The sequence below is a fragment of the Lactuca sativa genome, chromosome 9, assembly GCF_002870075.4.
Source record: "Lactuca sativa cultivar Salinas chromosome 9, Lsat_Salinas_v11, whole genome shotgun sequence".
Lineage (NCBI taxonomy): Eukaryota > Viridiplantae > Streptophyta > Magnoliopsida > Asterales > Asteraceae > Lactuca > Lactuca sativa.
Genome location: NC_056631.2, coordinates 35,662,584 through 35,668,583, shown reverse-complemented (window position 1 = coordinate 35,668,583; position 6,000 = coordinate 35,662,584).

Genomic DNA, 6,000 nt, shown 5'->3' with positions numbered 1-6,000 from the left:
CATCTAGCTAAACAAGAGTAGCTAGATTCAGCTGCTCATCATAGCAACTAACAAACTAACACAAATTGAAGTGATAGAAAACATGTTCTTAATTAACTAAAATATAGACCTTTATTCTTTTTGGTGTTGAAAACTTTTTTCCAGAACCTTTCTTCCGCTAAAAATCGCCTTCTGGAACTCCTTTCTTCAGTCAAAAAGTTTTTCTCATTCGTAATGATCAAGAATGCTTAAATAGCCTCCAAAATCTCGCGCCACGTCGTGGCTATCCAGGCCACGTCGTGGGCTCCAAGTTATCCGTACCGGGCAAGGATTCCTCCATAACGCGGTCTTTATCTTCTAGAATTCTCATGCCACGTCGTGGCTGACTTTGCCACGTCGTGGGTTCAGTAATTTTTGTGGATTTATTCATCTCTTGTGTTCCAAGTCTCCCATGTTCTACATATTGTCACTTTTGGTCCCTCTCTTCGAAAATACTTTTAATTGATTGAAAATAACAATTTAAAGTCATAAGTACCATTATTCTAAACATATTATCAACTTATTAATAAAAATGTACTTAAATATTGCCTAAAAATAGGTATAAATATGGCAATATCAACTACCAGATAGTTGTAGCCTTGGATAATTGAGGGCTGGTTGTGGAAATCAGGTTGGGGGATCGCTAGCAGGACTCGGGTGAGTCAGGCTGCCCTCGGAATAGTAGTTAGTGATAGAGTCAGCAGGGAGAGTGTTGTAAGTCTGCAGGTGTAGCCGTAGCATTCACTAGCAGCCAGATAGTATTAGAGTGTTGTAAGTTTGCGGGTGTAGTCGTAGCCTTCACTAGCAGCCATATAGTATTAGAGTGTTGTAAGTCTGCGGGTGTAGCTGTAGCATTCATTAGCAGTCAGATCGTATTAGAGTGTTGTAAGTCAGCGGGTGTAGCCATAGCATTCACTAGGTTAGTAGATCACGTGAGTCCATGGTTAGGACGTGGGAAGGACAGTAGTACCCACCAGTTCGGGTGTGGTAGTGAGGAGATGGAAATCCACTGATTGGATTTCGAAATTTACCCAGACAGGTTAGATCTGGTTAAGCCAGAGATAAGACTGTAGAAGTGCCACTACAGCTATGAGAGCAAGGAAGCAGTGGACGACTTAAGGTCATTTATGACATAAGGCTACAATTGGTCATGTAGCAGTCATGTTTAGCCGTGGTTTGGTAACATCAGGTTTCGACGCTCGGACCCGACCGGTTGGATCAAGAGGATGTTAAAGCCTCAGTAACATGATAACTAGTGGCAACTAGTTCCAGAGAAGGATCTTGTTCAGAAGTCGTGTGAGGCGAAAAAAAAATAGGGAGTCCTTTGGCTCCGCAGTTGGGATGGAATCCGATATTTCAGATGACTGTCGAGGGAATTGAGACCAGGAAGGTCTCGAGAGGTATAGGAAAGCAGCCATGTAGCAGCATGCTATTTCAGGAAGTTCAAAGTTTCAGCCAGTTCAGTGTTCAGGCAGTTCAGAGTTTCAGGCAGTTCAGTGTTTCAGGCAGTTCAGTGTTCAAGCAGTTCAGTGTTTCAGGCAGTTTAGTGTTTAGGCAGTTCAGCATTTAAGGCAGTTAGTATTCCAGGCAGTTCAGTGTTTCAGGAAGTCAGTGATCAGGCAGTTCAGCATTTTCAGGAAGTTCAGTGTTTTCAGAAAGTCTTAGGTCTCCATCAGGATGGTATTTTGGACTTTTATGGATTGCTTGAGGAGTGGCAAGCCACTCATAGCACGATTATCTGATTTATGGCCAAGTATAAGTGAATCACTTGGATAAGTAGATTTGTGGATTCTGTTGTTCTAGTGAGAACCTAGGGTAGTTAGCATGAAAGGAATGGATTCATGAAGGGGACAGAATGAGTTCCAACCTTGCGAGTTGCTCGGGTTATCGGCAGATATGGAAAAAGGGAGGATAGTTTGGCAACGGGAGAGGACCCAGTGAATTATTATGGTATATAACTTTCGCAAGTCATGAAAGTGTGTTCCTGTCAGGAAAGGGACAGTATCCTCGGGTGATACTTGGTTGTTATGTGATGACATTGAGGCCGTGGGTCGGCATGAGTTTTGGCAAGGCTGCCACGTGAGAAGAAGTTATTTTAAAAAGGGGTGCAGTGGTAGGATTTGGAAGGACCTGAGTTATTTGACAATTCAGAGTTTGCAATGCAAGTGGTTAGTTCGGAAGCGTATCCTGCAGTAGGCTTCGAGGACAAAGCCTAATTTAAGTGGGGGAGAGTTGTAACATCCCAAATTTCAGAAGTTTGAGTTAAGAGCTTAAAGTGTAGATTGAAGAAGGGACTCGACGAGTAGGTATACTTACTCGCCAAGTCAGAGCTGGATCCGGGTTATAGAATAATGACCGACTCGGTGAGTCGGCGAGTATGGTCTGGACCAGAAAATCCCTAATATTAGGGTTTGCACCCTATTTAAAGGACCTTATGTCCTCTCCTTAGCCCCCTTGTCGGCCAAAAGCTTCTTTTAAGTGATTCCAAACCCTAATTTGAGTAAGAGGAGGAGGAAAGTGAGCTTGGGGATTTTACAAGACAAAAGATTTGGAGGATTTGACCACTAAGGAGCTGGAGGATTCAACTCTTTGGTTGTGAGCATCAGTTTGAAGGTAACAATCTGTCACTCTCCCTTTGTTGCTTCTAGATCTTTTCTTGGATGATGTTTTGGGGCCATTTTGGCATGTTAAGGAGCCATTTCAAGTTAGAAGTCCAGATCTGAGGTTGCTACTTCATATCTAGGCTTGTCTTGGTCCAAAAACCCGTAAAGTATCAGCCCTTGGTGTGTTGGTGAAGCATGTTTGTCTTAAACCCTAGCCCTAGAGTGTTTTAATCCTATGGCTCCTTGGTTTCACGTAAAGTTTGCAACTTTGCGTGAAGGGTGGGCCTTAGAAGAGTGGATAAACAATTTGGAGCCCCTGCATGGCTCGAAAAGCCATTGTATGGATTAAGATCTGAAACGACTCGGCGAGTCAAATGGGTAGACTTGGCGAGTTGTATGAAGATGGGCAGGAACTCGACGAGTTGGAAGAACAACTTGGCGAGTCTGTTGAAGATTGCCTTGGACTCAGCAAGTCTGTTCTTGGACTCGGCGAGTCAGGTCGCAGAACCCCAACCTCTTTTGGTTAAGCTTCGGATCTGTGATTCGGTTGGCGACTCAGTGAGTTGGTTAAGACGGAATTCAGAGATCGTTCAACTCGACGAGTCCTGGGTGACTCGGCAAGTTGAGTCGTGTTATGGGAGTTTTCTGAGTATAAGAACTCGATGAGTCGACGGGTTGACTCAGCGAGTCGGGTCAATCAGGAAGGTTGACTTTGACCAGGACTTTGACCAAAGTTGACTTAATTGACCCTGGGAAGACAGTTTAGTCTAAGTGTTGTTTATTGGTATTGGTTGCTCAGGGAGCTAGAGGAGCAGCATTTCGGAGAGTTGTCGATTAGGATCCGGAGGGTTATCGTCCGAGTTCAGCAGTTCAGGTGAGTTTCCTTCCAGTAGGAACGGGTCTACGGCCACAATGCCAACCTGTCTAGTTAGCAGTAGTTTCCGGACTTCGGTCTGAGGCAGTAGTTCAGTGTGCTTGACGTCTTTGTGATTCAAGCATGTTTTTGTGTTATGTGTTCCGGACTTCGGTCCGATGCAGTATGCAGTATATGTGTTTATGCTAGTAGTTGTGATTATGTTATGTCATTATGTCATGTTCAGCCAGTTAGTCTGGACTTCGGTCCGATGCAGGGGGCAAGGCCCTAGTTAGTCCGGACTTTGGTCCGATGCAGGGGGCAAGGCCCCAGTAGTCCTGACTTCGGTCCGATGCAGTTAGTCAGACTTCGGTCCGATGCAGGGGGCAAGGCCGCAGTTAGTCCGGGCTTCGGCCCGATGCAGTTTCTGGACTTTGGTCTGATGCAGGGGGCAAGGCCCCGGTTAGTCCGGACTTTGGTCCGATGCAGTGGGCAATGCCCAGTATGTGCTTTATATGTTATTGTATGGTATGTGGTAGTTTGGGGGAGCTCACTAAGCTTTGTGCTTACAGTTTCAGTTTTGGTTTCAGGTACTTCCGCAAGCAAGAGGAAGGGCTCAGATTGATGGCATGGCACACACCATAGTTGCAGTTTATTCCTGGGAGTTTTATTGATATTTTGATATGATATTAACTTCAGTTTTGAATTGATACATTTACTATGGAATTTTGAGACATACGATTCATGGTTTTATTATCTAATAGTTGATGTTGCGATTTTTAGTAATATTAAAACAAAAATTTTTGGGTCGTATTTTGGGTCGTTACAATTACCTAAGATGAAGAGAAAATGTATGGAATCATTATTCAAGCCCTATTTTGTTGATGATTCCGAGACAAAATCATTCTAAGGGGGAGATAATTGTAACGCCCGTAGATCAGGGCTATTCAATTTAGAGACAATGAGCATCAAAAATGACTTGTTGATGGTAGATTATTTTAAAGGAATAATCTTAACTAAGTTGTTATATAAGTTACAAGGATCCCATACTTATAAGGAACGCTGAAATCCGAGTTATAAAGAAGAAGTTATGACATGTCGAAGTTTCGCAACAGAATCGGCACGACATTGCGCGACGTAAATAGTGAATTTACGATAGACCGATAATTAACCTTAGTATTCTAAACGAAATTCGTAGAATACGTTACACCGAGAGCGTGCATAAAAAGAACGTCCAAATTTGACTTCATATGAGGAAGTTATGATTTTTCTAAGTTTCAGCTTAGCGGTATGCAGCCCAAAGTTCGAATATGAGATCGATTGATTTCTAGCTGAAACAATCTAAACGAGTATAACAACCAAATTTAAAACATTTTCTTTCGTTCAAAAACCATTAAGTTCATACATTTCATTTTCAAAATAGTTTAAACATCAGAGCATCCCTAGAACCATATCACATAAATCATAAAACATGAGGAGCGGTACAATCACGCCTTCGCCTTGCCACGATCTCCTGAAGTACCTGAAACATAACACTACAACTGTAAGCCCGAAAGATTACTGAGTTACCCCCAAAATACCGACCACACATAACATAATCATATCATATCACAAATAGAACAGTCGTTCTCATTGGGTCTGTTGTGTGACTGGTCCGCCCGCATCGGGCCTTCAGTCCACCTGGTCCACCCTCTGATTCTAGCCATGTACATCGAGTCTACAGTGTGATTGGTCCACCCGCACTGGGCCTTCAATCCACCTGGTCCACTCTCTGAGTCTACAGTATGACTGGTCCGCCCACACCGGGCCTTCAGTCGGCCTGGTCCACTTTCTGAGCCTCGGCACATCTGGTCCGCCCTCTTGGGACCTTCAGCCTATCTGGACCGCTCGCTGGGCCTTCGGAATATCCGGTCCGCCCTGGGTATGTTGGCCTACAACACTAAGCAGGACTCACCTCAACCCAACCCCCGTTAAACAACCATGTACACATAAACCAATTAATCACATAACAAATCCTTAACCAGACAAACAGTCTAACAGATCACATAGCATATCAACATACTAACCAGGATTCCGACCTAACCGGTCACTAGCATAGCATTACCCTATATATCGGGTACCGACCTTAACCAGGTCACTAACATAACACCATCCTAAATACCAGGATGCAGATCTAGCATATCAGTAACATAACAAACAATACCCGGATTTCCATCCGATAAAGGGCTGGCCTTGGTGCCGTAGACCCTGTCGATATAGTGAGGATAACTCACCTTGCAACTGCCGAAATCCTTCAAATCTTCAACTGCTGACTCACCGAAACTCCCAGCTATCACATGATAATCACCAAGTTAGAGTCCAATCATGACTTTCTAGACCAAGGGCCCACAACACTCATTAAATCCATCATCCTCTTATTGGGCCAAGACCCAAAACCAAATCCTCATGCAAAACCCATTATTGGCCCAATTTACTAAATTGGGCCCACCTTTACAAACGGGCCTAGATCCAAGGTCCATAATAATC